The sequence below is a fragment of the Somniosus microcephalus genome, unplaced genomic scaffold (assembly GCF_052327205.1).
Source record: "Somniosus microcephalus isolate GS21.2 unplaced genomic scaffold, FLI_Smic_1.0 unresolved_chr9, whole genome shotgun sequence".
Classification (NCBI taxonomy): Eukaryota; Metazoa; Chordata; class Chondrichthyes; order Squaliformes; family Somniosidae; genus Somniosus; species Somniosus microcephalus.
In genome coordinates, this window is record NW_028225187.1 from 6,017,734 (window position 1) to 6,036,710 (window position 18,977).

Consider the following 18,977-nt stretch of genomic DNA (forward strand, 5'->3'; position numbering starts at 1 on the left):
GCTGGATTTTAATGCAAGAACGCTGCACTTGGAGTATTGGTATAAGGGATGTAGAATATCCATGCTGCCTGGCAGAAGACTGATCGATGAAGCGATTTTTCCCATTGGAAACAGGAAGGCAGCAGCAGTATGCTCACCACTGTTCATTTCACGGAATCAAAGACTCCATTTTTAAACAATAGATGAGTTTGCAAAAATTAAAAGTTACTCACGTCTCTGGGTGGGCTCGAACCACCCACCTTTCAGTTAACAGCCGAACGCGCTGGCCCATTGCGCCACAGAGACAGACACGAAAATGTTTGCAATTGGAATTATTCCACATGAACCCATGTGATTATGTGCCAGAGTGTTCACAGCAGAGGCACCGATTTCGAAGCAAATGAGAAGCTGCGTGGGTCCAAACCACTGTCAGGGTAGTCGTGGCCGAGTGGTTAAGGCGATGGACTAGAAGTCCATTGGGTGTTTCCCCGCGCAGGTTCGAATCCTGCCGACTATGGCACCGAGGACGTCGTCCCAAATGATCGGTTTTTACTTAATTTGAACTGCTGCCTTTCGGTTCCTCTGCCGAGATTCAAAGCTACAATCAAACAAATTTTCAAGCAGAAAGTATAACAAGCACTTCACCCCATTATGACATTACGAGTAGGCCTAAGCCAAAGGAGAATACTACGTTATTTAACGCTCTTGAAACCGTCAAAGCAATTTTAACCGTCGAAAATATTTTATTTTGCAACCCATTGAAGAAAATGCACGTCTTCCGCGCAGCCATCTTTCAGTTGATGCTGCTTCCTACTGCGATGCTTATTTAATGAACTAAGGCAGGCGAGCCACAGTTCTCAACACCGCCGGCCTAAATCGGTACATTAGATGATAAGAAATAGGAGCAGGATTTGGCCATGCGGCCCTCGATCATGCTCCGCCATTCAATAAGATCATGGCTGATCCTCTACCTCAACTGAAAATTACCGACCTAGCCCCATATACCTTGATTTCCGTAATGTACATATCCATCTCAGTTAGGAATGGACTCAACGACTGAACCACCACAGCCCTCTGCTTTAGAAAACTCCAAAGATACGCAACCCTTACAATGAAGCAATTTCTGCTCATCTCAATCTTAAATGGCCGGCCCCTTATTCTGAAACTTTGACCCCTAGTTCGGGCTCCACAGCCAGGGTAAACAACCTCTCAGAATCCGCCCAGTCAAGCCATGAAAGAATTTATATGTTCTTCCTTCGTAGCGTCTGCTGAATTCATTTCACCACAGAAAACTATGTTTAGCTGGATGGACAACCAGCAGGAAAAACAATGCAGCCAAAGATTTATTCTCCAACCACATTCCCTGAGGCACGCGGCCATACAAAGGGACAAAAGCAGCACACAAGAGAAAAGGCGACTTGAATCCCGTTCGTAGTGTCGAATTTCCTCAATTTGACCGAACGCCATATGAAGCAACAATTTGAATCAGATATTGCATTTAATTTCAGTCGCAAAATGTTAAGCGATCACACACTGCAAACCGTACGCAAAAAGAAAATCACAAGGCCCGTGCGAGGCACTAAACCGCATTCAAATACAGCAACCCAATCAGTTAGCGTCAAAGATTTTGTCATTAGAAATTCAAACCTCTAGAATTTGGCTGAAAACAAGAGATTGCAGGGGCTGCTCGCTTCTCGGCCGCGGCGCTAGCGACAGCAACAAGTCATCCGCTCACAGCTGAGTCATCCAACGTACTGGAACTGCATGTGACAGAGCAGTTCAATCCTCAGGCCCTGTTTGGACACATTCAATGGGGGTGTTCTCGCGCCGCTCTATGTGATTGGTTGGTTGTTGTCATGTGATCAGGGTGCAGAGCGATGCAAGGAAGCTGCAGTTCTCTGGCAATTGTAATAATTGCAAACTTTCCATTCTAATCCATGTATGTGTAAACCTGAGGAAAGTGTAGAAAAGGGTTTTCAGAATGGATTATCCACTGTGGCCGATTTTCCTGCTGGATTTTAATGCAAGAACGCTGCACTTGGAGTATTGGTATAAGGGATGTAGAATATCCATGCTGCCTGGCAGAAGACTGATCGATGAAGCGATTGTTCCCATTGGAAACAGGAAGGCAGCAGCAGTATGCTCACCACTGTTCATTTCACGGAATCAAAGACTCCATTTTTAAACAATAGATGAGTTTGCAAAAATTACTCACGTCTCTGGGTGGGCTCGAACCACCAACCTTTCAGTTAACAGCCGAACGCGCTGGCCCATTGGGCCACAGAGACAGACACGAAAATGTTTGCAATTGGAATTATTCCACATGAACCCATGTGATTATGTGCCAGAGTGTTCACAGCAGAGGCACCGATTTCGAAGCAAATGAGAAGCTGCGTGGGTCCAAACCACCGTCCGGGTAGTCGTGGCCGAGTGGTTAAGACGATGGATTAGAAATCCTTTGGGGTTTCCCCGCGCAGGTTCGAATCTTGCCGACTACGGCACCGAGGACGTCGTCCCAAATGATCAGTTTTTACTTAATTTGAACTGCTGCCTTTCGGTTCCTCTGCCGAGATTCAAAGCGACAATCAAACAAAGTTTCAAGCAGAAAGTATAACAAGCACTTCACCCCATTATGACATTACGAGAGGCCAAAGCCAAAGGAGAATACTACGTTATTTAACGCTCTTGAAACCGTCAAAGCAATTTTAACCGTCGAAAATATTTTATTTTGCAACCCATTGAAGAAAATGCACGTCTTCCGCGCAGCCATCTTCCAGTTGATGCTGCTTCCTACTGCGATGCTTATTTAATGAACTAAGGCAGACGAGCCACAGTTCTCAACACCGCCGGCCTAAATCGGTACATTAGATCATAAGAAATAGGAGCAGGATTTGGCCATGCGGCCCTCGATCATGCTCCGCCATTCAATAAGATCATGGCTGATCCTCTACCTCAACTGAAAATTACCGACCTAGCCCCATATACCTTGATTTCCGTAATGTACATATCCATCTCAGTTAGGAATGTACTCAACGACTGAACCACCACAGCCCTCTGCGTTAGAAAACTCCAAAGATACACAACCCTTACAATGAAGCAATTTCTCCTCATCTCAATCTTAAATGGCCGGCCCCTTATTCTGAAACTTTGACCTCTAGTTCGGGCTCCACAGCCAGGGTAAACAACCTCTCAGAATCCGCCCAGTCAAGCCATGAAAGAATTTATATGTTCTTCCTTCGTAGCGTCTGCTGAATTCATTTAACCACAGAAAACTATGTTTAGCTGGATGGACAACCAGCAGGAAAAACAATGCAGCCAAAGATTTATTCTCCAACCACATTCCCTGAGGCACGCGGCCATACAAAGGGACAAAAGCAGCACACAAGAGAAAAGGCGATTTGAATCCCGTTCGCAGTGTCGAATTTCCTCAATTTGACCGAACGCCACATGAAGCAACAATTTGAATCAGATATTGCATTTAACTTCAGTCGCAAAATGTTAAGCGATCACACACTGCAAACCGTACGCAAAAAGCAAATCACAAGGACCGTGCGAGGCACTAAACCGCATTCAAATACAGCAACCAAATCAGTTAGCGTCAAAGATTTTGTCATTAGAAATTCATACCTCTCGCATTCTGGCATTAAAATCCAGCAGGAAAATCGGCCACAGTGGATAATCCATTCTGAAAACCCTTTTCTGCACTTTCCTCAGGTTTGCACATACATGGATTAGAATGGAAAGCTTGCAACTATTACAATTGCCAGAGAACTGCAGCTTCCTTGCTGAAAACAAGAGATTGCAGGGGCTGCTCGCTTCTCGGCCGCGGCGCTAGCGACAGCAACAAGTCATCCGCTCACAGCTGAGTCCTCCAACGTACTGGAACTGCATGTGACAGAGCAGTTCAATCCTCAGGCCCTGATTGGACACATTCAATGGGGGTGTTCTGGCGCCGCTCTATGTGATTGGTTGGTTGTTGTCATCTGATCAGGGTGCAGAGCGATGCAAGGAAGCTGCAGTTCTCTGGCAATTGTAATAGTTGCAAGCTTTCCATTCTAATCCATGTATGTGTAAACCTGAGGAAAGTGTAGAAAAGGGTTTTCAGAATGGATTATCCACTGTGGCCGATTTTCCTGCTGGATTTTAATGCAAGAACGCTGCACTTGGAGTATTGGTATAAGGGATGTAGAATATCCATGCTGGCTGGCAGAAGACTGATCGATGAAGCGATTGTTCCCATTGGAAACAGGAAGGCAGCAGCAGTATGCTCACCACTGTTCATTTCACGGAATCAAAGACTCCATTTTTAAACAATAGATGAGTTTGCAAAAATTACTCACGTCTCTGGGTGGGCTCGAACCACCAACCTTTCAGTTAACAGCCGAACGCGCTGGCCCATTGGGCCACAGAGACAGACACGAAAATGTTTGCAATTGGAATTATTCCACATGAACCCATGTGATTATGTGCCAGAGTGTTCACAGCAGAGGCACCGATTTCGAAGCAAATGAGAAGCTGCGTGGGTCCAAACCACCGTCCGGGTAGTCGTGGCCGAGTGGTTAAGACGATGGACTAGAAATCCTTTGGGGTTTCACCGCGCAGGTTTGAATCTTGCCGACTACGGCACCGAGGACGTCGTCCCAAATGATCAGTTTTTACTTAATTTGAACTGCTGCCTTTCGGTTCCTCTGCCGAGATTCAAAGCGACAATCAAACAAAGTTTCAAGCAGAAAGTATAACAAGCACTTCACCCCATTATGACATTACGAGAGGCCAAAGCCAAAGGAGAATACTACGTTATTTAACGCTCTTGAAACCGTCAAAGCAATTTTAACCGTCGAAAATATTTTATTTTGCAACCCATTGAAGAAAATGCACGTCTTCCGCGCAGCCATCTTCCAGTTGATGCTGCTTCCTACTGCGATGCTTATTTAATGAACTAAGGCAGACGAGCCACAGTTCTCAACACCGCCGGCCTAAATCGGTACATTAGATCATAAGAAATAGGAGCAGGATTTGGCCATGCGGCCCTCGATCATGCTCCGCCATTCAATAAGATCATGGCTGATCCTCTACCTCAACTGAAAATTACCGACCTAGCCCCATATACCTTGATTTCCGTAATGTACATATCCATCTCAGTTAGGAATGTACTCAACGACTGAACCACCACAGCCCTCTGCGTTAGAAAACTCCAAAGATACACAACCCTTACAATGAAGCAATTTCTCCTCATCTCAATCTTAAATGGCCGGCCCCTTATTCTGAAACTTTGACCTGTAGTTCGGGCTCCACAGCCAGGGTAAACAACCTCTCAGAATCCGCCCAGTCAAGCCATGAAAGAATTTATATGTTCTTCCTTCGTAGCGTCTGCTGAATTCATTTAACCACAGAAAACTATGTTTAGCTGGATGGACAACCAGCAGGAAAAACAATGCAGCCAAAGATTTATTCTCCAACCACATTCCCTGAGGCACGCGGCCATACAAAGGGACAAAAGCAGCACACAAGAGAAAAGGCGATTTGAATCCCGTTCGCAGTGTCGAATTTCCTCAATTTGACCGAACGCCACATGAAGCAACAATTTGAATCAGATATTGCATTTAACTTCAGTCGCAAAATGTTAAGCGATCACACACTGCAAACCGTACGCAAAAAGCAAATCACAAGGCCCGTGCGAGGCACTAAACCGCATTCAAATACAGCAACCAAATCAGTTAGCGTCAAAGATTTTGTCATTAGAAATTCATACCTCTCGCATTCTGGCATTAAAATCCAGCAGGAAAATCGGCCACAGTGGATAATCCATTCTGAAAACCCTTTTCTGCACTTTCCTCAGGTTTGCACATACATGGATTAGAATGGAAAGCTTGCAACTATTACAATTGCCAGAGAACTGCAGCTTCCTTGCTGAAAACAAGAGATTGCAGGGGCTGCTCGCTTCTCGGCCGCGGCGCTAGCGACAGCAACAAGTCATCCGCTCACAGCTGAGTCCTCCAACGTACTGGAACTGCATGTGACAGAGCAGTTCAATCCTCAGGCCCTGATTGGACACATTCAATGGGGGTGTTCTGGCGCCGCTCTATGTGATTGGTTGGTTGTTGTCATGTGATCAGGGTGCAGAGCGATGCAAGGAAGCTGCAGTTCTCTGGCAATTGTAATAGTTGCAAGCTTTCCATTCTAATCCATGTATGTGTAAACCTGAGGAAAGTGTAGAAAAGGGTTTTCAGAATGGATTATCCACTGTGGCCGATTTTCCTGCTGGATTTTAATGCAAGAACACTGCACTTGGAGTATTGGTATAAGGGATGTAGAATATCCATGCTGCCTGGCAGAAGACTGATCGATGAAGCGATTGTTCCCATTGGAAACAGGAAGGCAGCAGCAGTATGCTCACCACTGTTCATTTCACGGAATCAAAGACTCCATTTTTAAACAATAGATGAGTTTGCAAAAATTACTCACGTCTCTGGGTGGGCTCGAACCACCAACCTTTCAGTTAACAGCCGAACGCGCTGGCCCATTGGGCCACAGAGACAGACACGAAAATGTTTGCAATTGGAATTATTCCACATGAACCCATGTGATTATGTGCCAGAGTGTTCACAGCAGAGGCACCGATTTCGAAGCAAATGAGAAGCTGCGTGGGTCCAAACCACCGTCCGGGTAGTCGTGGCCGAGTGGTTAAGACGATGGACTAGAAATCCTTTGGGGTTTCACCGCGCAGGTTCGAATCTTGCCGACTACGGCACCGAGGACGTCGTCCCAAATGATCAGTTTTTACTTAATTTGAACTGCTGCCTTTCGGTTCCTCTGCCGAGATTCAAAGCGACAATCAAACAAAGTTTCAAGCAGAAAGTATAACAAGCACTTCACCCCATTATGACATTACGAGAGGCCAAAGCCAAAGGAGAATACTACGTTATTTAACGCTCTTGAAACCGTCAAAGCAATTTTAACCGTCGAAAATATTTTATTTTGCAACCCATTGAAGAAAATGCACGTCTTCCGCGCAGCCATCTTCCAGTTGATGCTGCTTCCTACTGCGATGCTTATTTAATGAACTAAGGCAGACGAGCCACAGTTCTCAACACCGCCGGCCTAAATCGGTACATTAGATCATAAGAAATAGGAGCAGGATTTGGCCATGCGGCCCTCGATCATGCTCCGCCATTCAATAAGATCATGGCTGATCCTCTACCTCAACTGAAAATTACCGACCTAGCCCCATATACCTTGATTTCCGTAATGTACATATCCATCTCAGTTAGGAATGTACTCAACGACTGAACCACCACAGCCCTCTGCGTTAGAAAACTCCAAAGATACACAACCCTTACAATGAAGCAATTTCTCCTCATCTCAATCTTAAATGGCCGGCCCCTTATTCTGAAACTTTGACCTCTAGTTCGGGCTCCACAGCCAGGGTAAACAACCTCTCAGAATCCGCCCAGTCAAGCCATGAAAGAATTTATATGTTCTTCCTTCGTAGCGTCTGCTGAATTCATTTAACCACAGAAAACTATGTTTAGCTGGATGGACAACCAGCAGGAAAAACAATGCAGCCAAAGATTTATTCTCCAACCACATTCCCTGAGGCACGCGGCCATACAAAGGGACAAAAGCAGCACACAAGAGAAAAGGCGATTTGAATCCCGTTCGCAGTGTCGAATTTCCTCAATTTGACCGAACGCCACATGAAGCAACAATTTGAATCAGATATTGCATTTAACTTCAGTCGCAAAATGTTAAGCGATCACACACTGCAAACCGTACGCAAAAAGCAAATCACAAGGCCCGTGCGAGGCACTAAACCGCATTCAAATACAGCAACCAAATCAGTTAGCGTCAAAGATTTTGTCATTAGAAATTCATACCTCTCGCATTCTGGCATTAAAATCCAGCAGGAAAATCGGCCACAGTGGATAATCCATTCTGAAAACCCTTTTCTGCACTTTCCTCAGGTTTGCACATACATGGATTAGAATGGAAAGCTTGCAACTATTACAATTGCCAGAGAACTGCAGCTTCCTTGCTGAAAACAAGAGATTGCAGGGGCTGCTCGCTTCTCGGCCGCGGCGCTAGCGACAGCAACAAGTCATCCGCTCACAGCTGAGTCCTCCAACGTACTGGAACTGCATGTGACAGAGCAGTTCAATCCTCAGGCCCTGATTGGACACATTCAATGGGGGTGTTCTGGCGCCGCTCTATGTGATTGGTTGGTTGTTGTCATGTGATCAGGGTGCAGAGCGATGCAAGGAAGCTGCAGTTCTCTGGCAATTGTAATAGTTGCAAGCTTTCCATTCTAATCCATGTATGTGTAAACCTGAGGAAAGTGTAGAAAAGGGTTTTCAGAATGGATTATCCACTGTGGCCGATTTTCCTGCTGGATTTTAATGCAAGAACGCTGCACTTGGAGTATTGGTATAAGGGATGTAGAATATCCATGCTGCCTGGCAGAAGACTGATCGATGAAGCGATTGTTCCCATTGGAAACAGGAAGGCAGCAGCAGTATGCTCACCACTGTTCATTTCACGGAATCAAAGACTCCATTTTTAAACAATAGATGAGTTTGCAAAAATTAGAAGTTACTCACGTCTCTGGGTGGGCTCGAACCACCAACCTTTCAATTAACAGCCGAACGCGCTGGCCCATTGCGCCACACACGAAAATGTTTGCAATTGGAATTATTCCACATGAACCCATGTGATTATGTGCCAGAGTGTTCACAGCAGAGGCACCGATTTCGAGGCAAATGAGAAGCTGCGTGGGTCCAAACCACCGTCAGGGTAGTCGTGGCCGAGTGGTTAAGGCGATGGACTACAAATCCATTGGGGTTTCCCCGCGCAGGTTCGAATCCTGCCGACTACGGCTCCGAAGACGTCGTCCCAAATGATCGGTTTTTACTTAATTTGAACTGCTGCCTTTCGGTTCCTCTTCCGAGATTCAAAGCGACAATCAAACAAAGTTTCAAGCAGAAAGTATAACAAGCACTTCACCCCATTATGACATTACGAGAGGCCTGAGCCAAAGGAGAATACTACGTTATTTAACGCTCTTGAAACCGTCAAAGCAATTTTAACCGTCGAAAATATTTTATTGTGCAACCCATTGAAGAAAATGCACGTCTTCCGCGCAGCCATCTTCCAGTTGATGCTGCTTCCTACTGCGATGCTTATTTAAAGAACTAAGCCAGACGAGCCACAGTTCTCAACATCGCCGGCCTAAATCGGTACATTAGATCATAAGAAATAGGAGCAGGATTTGGCCATGCGGCCCTCGATCATGCTCCGCCATTCAATAAGATCATGGCTGATCCTCTACCTCAACTGAAAGTTACGGACCTTGCCCCATATACCTTGATTTCCGTAATGTACATATCCATCTCAGTTAGGAATGTACTCAACGACTGAACCACCACAGCCCTCTGCGTTAGAAAACTCCAAAGATACACAACCCTTACAATGAAGCAATTTCTCCTCATCTCAATCTTAAATGGCCGGCCCCTTATTCTGAAACTTTGACCCCTAGTTCGGGCTCCACAGCCAGGGTAAACAACCTCTCAGAATCCGCCCAGTCAAGCCATGAAAGAATTTATATGTTCTTCCTTCGTAGCGTCTGCTGAATTCATTTCACCACAGAAAACTATGTTTAGCTGGATGGACAACCAGCAGGAAAAACAATGCAGCCAAAGATTTATTCTCCAACCACATTCCCTGAGGCACGCGGCCATACAAAGGGACAAAAGCAGCACACAAGAGAAAAGGCGATTTGAATCCCGTTCGTAGTGTCGAATTTCCTCAATTTGACCGAACGCCATATGAAGCAACAATTTGAATCAGATATTGCATTTAATTTCAGTCGCAAAATGTTAAGCGATCACACACTGCAAACCGCACGCAAAAAGAAAATCACAAGGCCCGTGCGAGGCACTAAACCGCATTCAAATACAGCAACCAAATCAGTCAGCGTCAAAGATTTTGTCATTAGAAATTCATACCTCGAGCATTTGGCTGAAAACAAGAGATTGCAGGGGCTGCTCGCTTCTCGGCCGCGGCGCTAGCGACAGCAACAAGTCATCCGGTCACAGCTGAGTCCTCCAATTTACTGGAACTGCATGTGACAGAGCAGTTCAATCCTCAGGCCCTGATTGGACACATTCAATGGGGGTGTTCTCGCGCCGCTCTATGTGATTGGTTGGTTGTTGTCATGTGATCAGGGTGCAGGGCGATGCAAGGAAGCTGCAGTTCTCTGGCAATTGTAATAGTTGCAAGCTTTCCATTCTAATCCATGTATGTGTAAACCTGAGGAAAGTGTAGAAAAGGTTTTTTCAGAATGGATTATCCACTGTGGCCGATTTTCCTGCTGGATTTTAATGCAAGAACGCTGCACTTGGAGTATTGGTATAAGGGATGTAGAATATCCATGCTGCCTGGCAGAAGACTGATCGATGAAGCGATTGTTCCCATTGGAAACAGGAAGGCAGCAGCAGTATGCTCACCACTGTTCATTTCACGGAATCAAAGACTCCATTTTTAAACAATAGATGAGTTTGCAAAGATTAAAAGTTACTCACGTCTCTGGGTGGGCTCGAACCACCAACCTTTCAGTTAACAGCCGAACGCACTGGCCCATTGCGCCACAGAGACAGACACGAAAATGTTTGCAATTGGAATTATTCCACATGAACCCATGTGATTATGTGCCAGAGTGTTCACAGCAGAGGCACCGATTTCGAAGCAAATGAGAAGCTGCGTGGGTCCAAACCACTGTCCGGGTAGTCGTGGCCGAGTGGTTAAGGCGATGGACTAGAAATCCATTGGGGTTTCCCCGCGCAGGTTCGAATCCTGCCCACTACGGCACCGAGGACGTCGTCCCAAATGATCGCTTTTTACTTAATTTGAACTGCTGCCTTTCGGTTCCTCTGCCGAGATTCAAAGCTACAATCAAACAAAGTTTCAAGCAGAAAGTATAAGAAGCACTTCACCCCATTATGACATTACGAGAGGCCTAAGCCAAAGGAGAATACTACGTTATTTAACGCTCTTGGAACCGTCAAAGCAATTTTAACCGTCGAAAATATTTTATTTTGCAACCCATTGAAGAAAATGCACGTCTTCCGCGCAGCCATCTTCCAGTTGATGCTGCTTCCTACTGCGATGCTTATTTAATGAACTAAGGCAGACGAGCCACAGTTCTCAACACCGCCGGCCTAAATCGCTACATTAGATCATAAGAAATAGGAGCAGGATTTGGCCATGCGGCCCTCGATCATGCTCCGCCATTCAATAAGATCATGGCTGATCCTCTACCTCAACTGAAAGTTACCGACCTTGCCCCATATACCTTGATTTCCGTAATGTACATATCCATCTCAGTTAGGAATGTCCTCAACGACTGATCCACCACAGCCCTCTGCGTTAGAAAACTGCAAAGATACACAACCCTTACAATGAAGCAATTTCTCCTCATCTCAATCTTAAATGGCCGGCCCCTTATTCTGAAACTTTGACCCCTCGTTCGGGCTCCACAGCCAGGGTAAACAACCTCTCAGAATCCTCCCAGTCAAGCCATGAAAGAATTTATATGTTCTTCCTTCGTAGCGTCTGCTGAATTCATTTCACCACAGAAAACTATGTTTAGCTGGATGGACAACCAGCAGGAAAAACAATGCAGCCAAAGATTTATTCTCCAACCACATTCCCTGAGGCACGCGGCCATACAAAGGGACAAAAGCAGCACACAAGAGAAAAGGCGATTTGAATCCCGTTCGTAGTGTCGAATTTCCTCAATTTGACCGAACGCCATATGAAGCAACAATTTGAATCAGATATTGCATTTAATTTCGGTCGCAAAATGTTAAGCGATCACACACTGCAAACCGCACGCAAAAAGAAAATCACAAGGCCCGTGCGAGGCACTAAACCGCATTCAAATACAGCAACCAAATCAGTTAGCGTCAAAGATTTTGTCATTAGAAATTCATACCTCTAGCATTTGGCTGAAAACAAGAGATTGCAGGGGCTGCTCGCTTCTCGGCCGCGGCGCTAGCGACAGCAACAAGTCATCCGGTCACAGCTGAGTCCTCCAATTTACTGGAACTGCATGTGACAGAGCAGTTCAATCCTCAGGCCCTGATTGGACACATTCAATGGGGGTGTTCTCGCGCCGCTCTATGTGATTGGTTGGTTGTTGTCATGTGATCAGGGTGCAGGGCGATGCAAGGAAGCTGCAGTTCTCTGGCAATTGTAATAGTTGCAAGCTTTCCATTCTAATCCATGTATGTGTAAACCTGAGGAAAGTGTAGAAAAGGGTTTTCAGAATGGATTATCCACTGTGGCCGATTTTCCTGCTGGATTTTAATGCAAGAACGCTGCACTTGGAGTATTGGTATAAGGGATGTAGAATATCCATGCTGCCTGGCAGAAGACTGATCGATGAAGCGATTGTTCCCATTGGAAACAGGAAGGCAGCAGCAGTATGCTCACCACTGTTCATTTCACGGAATCAAAGACTCCATTTTTAAACAATAGATGAGTTTGCAAAAATTAAAAGTTACTCACCTCTCTGGGTGGGCTCGAACCACCAACCTTTCAGTTAACAGCCGAACGCGCTGGCCCATTGCGCCACAGAGACAGACACGAAAATGTTTGCAATTGGAATTATTCCACATGAACCCATGTGATTATGTGCCAGAGTGTTCACAGCAGAGGCACCGATTTCGAAGCAAATGAGAAGCTGCGTGGGTCCAAACCACTGTCCGGGTAGTCGTGGCCGAGTGGTTAAGGCGATGGACTAGAAATCCATTGGGGTTTCCCCGCGCAGGTTCGAATCCTGCTGACTACGGCACCGAGGACGTCGTCCCAAATGATCGCTTTTTACTTAATTTGAACTGCTGCCTTTCGGTTCCTCTGCCGAGATTCAAAGCTACAATCAAACAAAGTTTCAAGCAGAAAGTATAAGAAGCACTTCACCCCATTATGACATTACGAGAGGCCTAAGCCAAAGGAGAATACTACGTTATTTAACGCTCTTGGAACCGTCAAAGCAATTTTAACCGTCGAAAATATTTTATTTTGCAACCCATTGAAGAAAATGCACGTCTTCCGCGCAGCCATCTTCCAGTTGATGCTGCTTCCTACTGCGATGCTTATTTAATGGAGTAAGGCAGACGAGCCACAGTTCTCAACACCGCCGGCCTAAGTCGCTACATTAGATCATAAGAAATAGGAGCAGGATTTGGCCATGCGGCCCTCGATCATGCTCCGCCATTCAATAAGATCATGGCTGATCCTCTACCTCAACTGAAAGTTACCGACCTTGCCCCATATACCTTGATTTCCGTAATGTACATATCCATCTCAGTTAGGAATGTACTCAACGACTGAACCACCACAGCCCTCTGCGTTAGAAAACTCCAAAGATACACAACCCTTACAATGAAGCAATTTCTCCTCATCTCAATCTTAAATGGCCGGCCCCTTATTCTGAAACTTTGACCCCTAGTTCGGGCTCCACAGCCAGGGTAAACAACCTCTCAGAATCCTCCCAGTCAAGCCATGAAAGAATTTATATGTTCTTCCTTCGTAGCGTCTGCTGAATTCATTTCACCACAGAAAACTATGTTTAGCTGGATGGACAACCAGCAGGAAAAACAATGCAGCCAAAGATTTATTCTCCAACCACATTCCCTGAGGCACGCGGCCATACAAAGGGACAAAAGCAGCACACAAGAGAAAAGGCGATTTGAATCCCGTTCGTAGTGTCGAATTTCCTCAATTTGACCGAACGCCATATGAAGCAACAATTTGAATCAGATATTGCATTTAATTTCGGTCGCAAAATGTTAAGCGATCACACACTGCAAACCGCACGCAAAAAGAAAATCACAAGGCCCGTGCGAGGCACTAAACCGCATTCAAATACAGCAACCAAATCAGTTAGCGTCAAAGATTTTGTCATTAGAAATTCATACCTCTAGCATTTGGCTGAAAACAAGAGATTGCAGGGGCTGCTCGCTTCTCGGCCGCGGCGCTAGCGACAGCAACAAGTCATCCGGTCACAGCTGAGTCCTCCAATTTACTGGAACTGCATGTGACAGAGCAGTTCAATCCTCAGGCCCTGATTGGACACATTCAATGGGGGTGTTCTCGCGCCGCTCTATGTGATTGGTTGGTTGTTGTCATGTGATCAGGGTGCAGGGCGATGCAAGGAAGCTGCAGTTCTCTGGCAATTGTAATAGTTGCAAGCTTTCCATTCTAATCCATGTATGTGTAAACCTGAGGAAAGTGTAGAAAAGGGTTTTCAGAATGGATTATCCACTGTGGCCGATTTTCCTGCTGGATTTTAATGCAAGAACGCTGCACTTGGAGTATTGGTATAAGGGATGTAGAATATCCATGCTGCCTGGCAGAAGACTGATCGATGAAGCGATTGTTCCCATTGGAAACAGGAAGGCAGCAGCAGTATGCTCACCACTGTTCATTTCACGGAATCAAAGACTCCATTTTTAAACAATAGATGAGTTTGCAAAAATTAAAAGTTACTCACGTCTTTGGGTGGGCTCGAACCACCAACCTTTCAGTTAACAGCCGAACGCGCTGGCCCATTGCGCCACAGAGACAGACACGAAAATGTTTGCAATTGGAATTATTCCACATGAACCCATGTGATTATGTGCCAGAGTGTTCACAGCAGAGGCACCGATTTCGAAGCAAATGAGAAGCTGCGTGGGTCCAAACCACTGTCAGGGTAGTCGTGGCCGAGTGGTTAAGGCGATGGACTAGAAATCCATTGGGGTTTCCCCGCGCAGGTTCGAATCCTGCCGACTACGGCACCGAGGACGTCGTCCCAAATGATTGCTTTTTACTTAATTTGAACTGCTGCCTTTCGGTTCCTCTGCCGAGATTCAAAGCTACAATCAAACAAAGTTTCAAGCAGAAAGTATAACAAGCACTTCACCCCATTATGACATTACGAGAGGCCTAAGCCAAAGGAGAATACTACGTTATTTAACGCTCTTGAAACCGTCAAAGCAATTTTAACCGTCGAAAATATGTTATTTTGCAACCCATTGAAGAAAACGCACGTCTTCCGCGCAGCCATCTTCCAGTTGATGCTGCTTCCTACTGCGATGCTTATTTAATGAACTAAGGCAGACGAGCCACAGTTCTCAACACCGCCGGCCTAAATCGGTGCATTAGATCATAAGAAATAGGAGCAGGATTTGGCCATGCGGCCCTCGATCATGCTCCGCCATTCAATAAGATCATGGCTGATCCTCTACCTCAACTGAAAATTACCGACCTAGCCCCATATACCTTGATTTCCGTAATGTACATATCCATCTCAGTTAGGAATGTACTCAACGACTGAACCATCACATCCCTCTGCGTTAGAAAACTCCAAAGATACACAACCCTTACAATGAAGCAATTTCTCCTCATCTCAATCTTAAATGGCCGGCCCCTTATTCTGAAAGTTTGACCCCTAGTTCGGGCTCCACATCCAGGGTAAACAACCTCTCAGAATCCGCCCAGTCAAGCCATGAAAGAATTTATATGTTCTTCCTTCGTAGCGTCTGCTGAATTGATTTCACCACAGAAAACTATGTTTAGCTGGATGGACAACCAGCAGGAAAAACAATGCAGCCAAAGGTTTATTCTCCAACCACATTCCCTGAGGCACGCGGCCATACAAAGGGACAAAAGCAGCACACAAGAGAAAAGGCGATTTGAATGCCGTTCGTAGTGTCAAATTTCCTCAATTTGACCGAACGCCATATGAAGCAACAATTTGAATCAGATATTGCATTTAATTTCAGTCGCAAAATGTTAAGCGATCACACACTGCAAACCGCACGCAAAAAGAAAATCACAAGGCCCGTGCGAGGCACTAAACCGCATTCAAATACAGCAACCAAATCAGTTAGCGTCAAAGATTTTGTCATTAGAAATTCATACCTCTAGCATTTGGCTGAAAACAAGAGATTGCAGGGGCTGCTCGCTTCTCGGCCGCGGCGCTAGCGACAGCAACATGTCATCCGGTCACAGCTCAGTCCTCCAACTTACTGGAACTGCATGTGACAGAGCAGTTCAATCCTCAGGCCCTGATTGGACACATTCAATGGGGGTGTTCTCGCGCCGCTCTTTGTGATTGGTTGGTTGTTGTCATGTGATCAGGGTGCAGGGCGATGCAAGGAAGCTGCAGTTCTCTGGCAATTGTAATAGTTGCAAGCTTTCCATTCTAATCCATGTATGTGTAAACCTGAGGAAAGTGTAGAAAAGGGTTTTCAGAATGGATTATCCACTCTGGCCGATTTTCCTGCTGGATTTTAATGCAAGAACGCTGCACTTGGAGTATTGGTATAAGGGATGTAGAATATCCATGCTGCCTGGCAGAAGACTGATCGATGAAGCGATTGTTCCCATTGGAAACAGGAAGGCAGCAGCAGTATGCTCACCACTGTTCATTTCACGGAATCAAAGACTCCATTTTTAAACAATAGATGAGTTTGCAAAGATTAAAAGTTACTCACGTCTCTGGGTGGGCTCGAACCACCAACCTTTCAGTTAACAGCCGAACGCGCTGGCCCATTGCGCCACAGAGACAGACACGAAAATTTTGCAATTGGAATTATTCCACATGAACCCATGTGATTATGTGCCAGAGTGTTCACAGCAGAGGCACCGATTTCGAAGCAAATGAGAAGCAGCGTGGGTCCAAATTACTGTCAAGGTAGTCGTGGCCGAGTGGTTAAGGCGATGGACTAGAAATCCATTGGGGTTTCCCCGCGCAGGTTCGAATCCTGCCGACTACGGCACCGAGGACGTCGTCCCAAATGATCGCTTTATACTTAATTTGAACTGCTGCCTTTCGGTTCCTCTGCCGAGATTCAAAGCGACAAGCAGAAAGTATAACAAGCACTTCACCCCATTATGATATTACGAGAGGCCTAAGCCAAAGGAGAATACTACGTTATTTAACGCTCTTGGAACCGTCAAAGCAATTTTAAACGTCGAAAATATTTTATTTTGCAACCCATTGAAGAAAATGCACGTCTTCCGCGCAGCCATCTTCCAGTTGATGCTGCTTCCTACTGCGATGCTTATTTAATGAACTAAGGCAGACGAGCCACAGTTCTCAACACCGCCGGCCTAAATCGCTACATTAGATCATAAGAAATAGGAGCAGAATTTGGCCATGCGGCCCTCGATCATGCTCCGCCATTCAATAAGATCATGGCTGATCCTCTACCTCAACTGAAAGTTACCGACCTTGCCCCATATACCTTGATTTCCGTAATGTACATATCCATCTCAGTTAGGAATGTACTCAACGACTGAACCACCACAGCCCTCTGCGTTAGAAAACTCCAAAGATACACAACCCTTACAATGAAGCAATTTCTCCTCATCTCAATCTTAAATGGCCGGCCCCTTATTCTGAAACTTTGACCCCTAGTTCGGGCTCCACAGCCAGGGTAAACAACCTCTCAGAATCCGCCCAGTCAAGCCATGAAAGAATTTATATGTTCTTCCTTCGTAGCGTCTGCTGAATTCATTTCACCACAGAAAACTTAGTTTAGCTGGATGGACAACCAGCAGGAAAAACAATGCAGCCAAAGATTTATTCTCCAACCACATTCCCTGAGGCACGCGGCCATACAAAGGGACAAAAGCAGCACACAAGAGAAAAGGCGATTTGAATCCCGTTCGTAGTGTCGAATTTCCTCAATTTGACCGAACGCCATATGAAGCAACAATTTGAATCAGATATTGCATTTAATTTCAGTCGCAAAATGTTAAGCGATCACACACTGCAAACCGCACGCAAAAAGAAAATCACAAGGCCCGTGCGAGGCACTAAACCGCATTCAAATACAGCAACCAAATCAGTTAGCGTCAAAGATTTTGTCATTAGAAATTCATACCTCTAGCATTTGGCTGAAAACAAGAGATTGCAGGGGCTGCTCGCTTCTCGGCCGCGGCGCTAGCGACAGCAACAAGTCATCCGGTCACAGCTGAGTCCTCCAACTTACTGGAACTGCATGTGACAGAGCAGTTCAATCCTCAGGCCCTGATTGGACACATTCAATGCGGGTGTTCTCGCGCCGCTCTATGTGATTGGTTGGTTGTTGTCATGTGATCAGGGTGCAGGGCGATGCAAGGAAGCTGCAGTTCTCTGGCAATTGTAATAGTTGCAAGCTTTCCATTCTAATCCATGTATGTGTAAACCTGAGGAAAGTGTAGAAAAGGGTTTTCAGAATGGATTATCCACTGTGGCCGATTTTCCTGCTGGATTTTAATGCAAGAACTCTGCACTTGGAGTATTGGTATAAGGGATGTAGAATATCCATGCTGCCTGGCAGAAGACTGATCGATGAAGCGATTTTTCCCATTGGAAACAGGAAGGCAGCAGCAGTATGCTCACCACTGTTCATTTCACGGAATCAAAGACTCCATTTTTAAACAATAGATGAGTTTGCAAAAATTAAAAGTTACTCACGTCTCTGGGTGGGCTCGAACCACCAACCTTTCAATTAACAGCCGAACGCGCTGGCCCATTGCGCCACAGAGACAGACACGAAAATGTTTGCAATTGGAATTATTCCACATGAACCCATGTGATTATGTGCCAGAGTTTTCACAGCAGAGGCACCGATTTCGAAGCAAATGAGAAGCTGCGTGGGGCCAAACCACTGTCAGGGTAGTCGTGGCCGAGTGGTTAAGGCGATGGACTAGAAATCCATTGGGGTTTCCCCGCGCAGGTTCGAATCCTGCCGACTACGGCACCGAGGACGTCGTCCCAAATGATCGCTTTTTACTTAATTTGAACTGCTGCCTTTCGGTTCCTCTGCCGAGATTCAAAGCTGCAATCAAACAAAGTTTCAAGCAGAAAGTATAACAAGCACTTCACCCCATTATGACATTACGAGAGGCCTAAGCCAAAGGAGAATACTACGTTATTTAACGCTCTTGAAACCGTCAAAGCAATT

General features: G+C 45.7%; 11 non-coding genes across 11 annotated transcripts; 6 read left to right on the forward strand and 5 right to left on the reverse strand.

Annotated features, from left to right (window-relative positions):
• Positions 1–211: 211 nt before the first annotated feature.
• Positions 212–285, reverse strand: trnan-guu (transfer RNA asparagine (anticodon GUU)). The gene has a single exon. It is a non-coding gene; the product is annotated as a tRNA-Asn (tRNA).
• An 8,484-nt stretch (positions 286–8,769) lies between these two features.
• On the forward strand, positions 8,770–8,851 carry trnac-aca (transfer RNA cysteine (anticodon ACA)). The gene has a single exon. It is a non-coding gene; the product is annotated as a tRNA-Cys (tRNA).
• A 1,704-nt stretch (positions 8,852–10,555) lies between these two features.
• Positions 10,556–10,629, reverse strand: trnan-guu (transfer RNA asparagine (anticodon GUU)). The gene has a single exon. It is a non-coding gene; the product is annotated as a tRNA-Asn (tRNA).
• Positions 10,630–10,757: 128 nt separating this feature from the next.
• On the forward strand, positions 10,758–10,839 carry trnas-aga (transfer RNA serine (anticodon AGA)). The gene has a single exon. It is a non-coding gene; the product is annotated as a tRNA-Ser (tRNA).
• Positions 10,840–12,744: 1,905 nt separating this feature from the next.
• On the forward strand, positions 12,745–12,826 carry trnas-aga (transfer RNA serine (anticodon AGA)). Its single transcript has one exon. It is a non-coding gene; the product is annotated as a tRNA-Ser (tRNA).
• A 1,703-nt stretch (positions 12,827–14,529) lies between these two features.
• trnan-guu (transfer RNA asparagine (anticodon GUU)) lies at positions 14,530–14,603 on the reverse strand. Its single transcript has one exon. It is a non-coding gene; the product is annotated as a tRNA-Asn (tRNA).
• Positions 14,604–14,731: 128 nt separating this feature from the next.
• Positions 14,732–14,813, forward strand: trnas-aga (transfer RNA serine (anticodon AGA)). The gene has a single exon. It is a non-coding gene; the product is annotated as a tRNA-Ser (tRNA).
• A 1,703-nt stretch (positions 14,814–16,516) lies between these two features.
• On the reverse strand, positions 16,517–16,590 carry trnan-guu (transfer RNA asparagine (anticodon GUU)). Its single transcript has one exon. It is a non-coding gene; the product is annotated as a tRNA-Asn (tRNA).
• A 127-nt stretch (positions 16,591–16,717) lies between these two features.
• On the forward strand, positions 16,718–16,799 carry trnas-aga (transfer RNA serine (anticodon AGA)). Its single transcript has one exon. It is a non-coding gene; the product is annotated as a tRNA-Ser (tRNA).
• Positions 16,800–18,486: 1,687 nt separating this feature from the next.
• trnan-guu (transfer RNA asparagine (anticodon GUU)) lies at positions 18,487–18,560 on the reverse strand. Its single transcript has one exon. It is a non-coding gene; the product is annotated as a tRNA-Asn (tRNA).
• A 128-nt stretch (positions 18,561–18,688) lies between these two features.
• On the forward strand, positions 18,689–18,770 carry trnas-aga (transfer RNA serine (anticodon AGA)). The gene has a single exon. It is a non-coding gene; the product is annotated as a tRNA-Ser (tRNA).
• Positions 18,771–18,977: the final 207 nt, after the last annotated feature.